Source organism: Vidua chalybeata, unplaced genomic scaffold (genome assembly GCF_026979565.1).
Source record: "Vidua chalybeata isolate OUT-0048 unplaced genomic scaffold, bVidCha1 merged haplotype scaffold_177_ctg1, whole genome shotgun sequence".
Classification (NCBI taxonomy): Eukaryota; Metazoa; Chordata; class Aves; order Passeriformes; family Viduidae; genus Vidua; species Vidua chalybeata.
The window spans coordinates 38640-42061 of record NW_026530358.1 but is presented as its reverse complement, the minus strand read 5'-3'; the positions used below and the strand labels follow the sequence as shown (position 1 = coordinate 42061).

Genomic DNA, 3422 nt, shown 5'->3' with positions numbered 1-3422 from the left:
TTTTTCTCCTTCCGTAGAAGGTCTGGCATTGTGTTTGGCTAGTAGTGCATAAAATTCAGCTTTAATTTCAAGGCTAAGATTGTCACTCATTTTGTGAAGGGACCAAAACCACGACAGGGAGCTACAAACCTAAGTTCCACAAAACTACACAGCCCTAGCTGTGTCGCCCTTTGCTTCCCTGGCTGGGTGAAAGGACAATAATCTGCCTGGGAGGCTCTGCTTAGTTGCTTCAAGTTGTCCCTTCCTTCCCAGACCAGATACACAACAACAACAAAACAAGTGTCCCGCCTTTTGCACTAGTGGATCCTTTGCGAATTTCCAAAGACAGTGTGGGTGCCTTTTCAGCTGCAGCCCTTCTGTCTAGACAGAAACCCTGTCCGTGACGCCAATTGTAATGTCACGATCCGCTTCTTGCGGGGTGTCGTGATGGTTCTTTTCACCGATCCCAAAAGTGCAAAAAGGCAAACAACAAGGGACTATCAGTTAATCACAACAAACACACCTTTATTAGGGGCCAAAACAGTAAATGCGATAGTGGGGATCGGAAAGGAGATAAAAGGACAGAGAGAGAGAGAAGAGGGGTATGGGAATAGCTACCAACACAGGCGAGATCCTCAGTGGTCCGGACGATGGGGTTCTGTCTGTCGTGTCGGGGGAGTCTCCGAAGTTCTGGTCGACTCAGGGCTCCAGTTATAGTCCACAGAGGAAAGAGGGGGGAGCGAGGGTAACAACGAAAGTCCATTGTAATCGCCACGCGGGAAGAGGAGAGTCCACAGAAACCACCAAAGCAAGACGAATCCAATGAAGAATAAGTCCATTTGAATCACTGAAGGGAAACAGGTCATGTCATTAGTGGTCAGACCACCAATTTCCCCTCCTCCCTTTAGCAGGGGTCTCAGTCTCAGTCCTTGGGAGGAGGGTTCTCATTCTTTGTTTGTCACACTGGTAACGAGGCAGATGAGGGGTCTTCAATGAAGGACCCCGGGAGTCACCCCAAAAGTTCATTTGGCTTAAGAACGGAGATTAGAAGCAGGCCGCGCATCAGGCTGTCCCGTGCTGGGTCCACGTCAGGTCTTTGCCAAGTCCTTGCCAAGTCCTTGCCAAGTTCTTGCCAGGCCTTGTTCGGAACAGCTAGCATGACGGTTCAGTGGTTGCACCTGTGCTGTGTCCTGTTCTAAGCCGGAACTGCAGTGGGGGAAGGGATTCTTTCTCGTGGCAATCGGAAGGCAGAATGGAAAATGAGGGGCTTCAGACGGGCTCTTACACCACCCCGTGACTGACGATTGCCCTCGAAAGATCTTCATCAGCAGGGTTCCATGGTGTCGTCGTGGAGTCTTCAGGACTCATCAAGTGTTGGCAGCACATTCCAGGGAAAAGGGAAGAGAAAAAGGAAAGGAAAGAGAAAACAGGAAAACTAAGACAATAATTAAATCAGCAATAGTTTGTTTAAATAATAATCAATATTAATCAATTAAACAATAAATTGATCAAATAATAAACCAGTATAATCAATATTAAGCAGTAAAGTAATAAACCTAGTCTAATCGATATTATTCAGTATAATTTTATAATCAAGAAACAAAAATAATAAAACAGTGATTAAAGCAAATCATAAAAGAAAATGATGTAAAACATATCTACCAACCCTATAATCTTCTTGTGTCTACAGTCCTGGGAACATCTATAGTGTAAAGGATGTCGGCCAAGTGGTGTGCATTAATTATAGATGTTAATTTTGTTCATCGTTTCATCATTCTCCAATTTACAATAAGCAAGATTACTGATAAAACAAAACCAATCATAACTAAACTCAGAAGAACAACAACGGGATGGCACAATTTGTTCAGGATACCGGTGGCGGTGGGTGACCACCCGAAAAGGGTATCCCACCACTTGTGCTCGGCATCACTTTCCACCCTTTCTACAACACGATGTATTTCTTGCACATCATGATGAACAGTTACCAGAGTTTTCTGTCCATTCTCCTTGATTTTTCCTAGGATCTCTATTAGATCTTGATGAAGTAATGGTTGCTTTACCAAAGTAAGGTTCATCCCAATGGGAGTAGGCAGTAGCTTGTGAATCAACATGAGATTGGATTCTAAAAGTTCATGTAAGGTAACTGGAGCTACAAAAGAAAAATCACATCCTGCAATTTTAGTAAAGTTGCAAGCACAATAATTTGAATGATTTTTAGTAGCTACTACTGTACTTTCTATAAACACAGTATCACAAGCGGTTCTGAAGCAGGCACGCCCATTGCCTGTAGATACAAGGACTGTTTCAGAAGTCTCGTTAGGATGAATATCAAAATGACAGCTATTTTGTTCTGTGTCTAAACAGATATCTTGAGCTATAATTGCATTACCTTCACAGATAAACCCTAGTTGTTCTCGGATAGTACAGGACTCTAAATTGACAGTTTGCCATTTGTCATCAATTTGACGGGCCCATTCTCTATGTTCAGAAGGATAGAAAGTGGGTCCATCATGATTTAATCCTAATGCGATGCTAGGGAATATCAAATGCACTGAGGCATTACTTATGGTCAGCACAAAATGCTGTGGCTGTGTTTGTGTTAGGGTCATAGGTAAAATTCACTAAATTCCACCAGGACTGGAAATCTCTTTCAAAGTCAGTGGCACTGTCCCAGACTATTTTCCTAATCTCAGTAGGAAAAGAGCCTTCTTCACCTTCTCTTATAATTGAGGCAGCAACTGACTGCATCCATAATTGAGCCTGGATACAGCTAAGAGCTAAGGAAACATTGCTTTGTGTGGCATTAAGTGCATCAATGATCAATTTTTTATCATTCACATTTATCTTTTCCCAATTTGGTAGAATGTTTGATAGCAAGCACTGATGTGTTCCCAAGGCCGATAAGGATGACTGCAGTGGTTGCTGTATTTTGGTCAAATCTCTAGTCGTAGAAGCCAAGTTATTCATTAATACCTCTGAATTGATTCCCAATTCTGTTCCCACAACACCAGTTATGTCTCTTGGCACCCGTTTTTTAGGAGGGTTCCACTGTCGCAGCCAGGTTGTCCAAGCCTGAAAAGAGGTTTGCAAAAAGGGTGAACAAGCTGGTTGTATTTCTGAGACATTGTTTTGCATCAGCAATTTGACTTGTTTAAGAGACCATGCCGGATCAAATAATATCTGTTGTTGGCCAGTTTTCCTGATTATATATGGTCCAACTTCAAAAATTTTCGGGGTAAGCATAACTGGTGGCTGGGCTCGAGTGGTGGTAGTGGTGGTGGTATAAACCGTAGTAGATTGAGCTACAGCATTTATTATAAACTTAAAAGAAAGCCCTTTGGTGTTTTTTCCCCATAAACAAACCACTTCTGCAGTCTGTGTTAGTGTAAAATTGTGCCAACAATCCTGTACGCTTGGGTGCGTGCAGACCTTTTTGTGCTTAA

The 3422-nt window shown here is 42.7% G+C and overlaps 1 long non-coding RNA gene across 2 annotated transcripts; it reads right to left on the bottom strand.

The window, feature by feature from the left end:
* Positions 1–477: 477 nt before the first annotated feature.
* On the bottom strand, positions 478–3102 carry LOC128783311 (uncharacterized). Of its 2 annotated transcripts, XR_008429068.1 has the most exons (4): positions 2953–3102; positions 1965–2128; positions 993–1342; positions 478–826 (listed from the first exon to the last, which is right to left on the bottom strand). It is a non-coding gene; the product is annotated as an uncharacterized LOC128783311 (long non-coding RNA). The 2 variants fall into 2 exon arrangements; XR_008429067.1 differs by having other exon boundaries at positions 1965–3102.
* Positions 3103–3422: the final 320 nt, after the last annotated feature.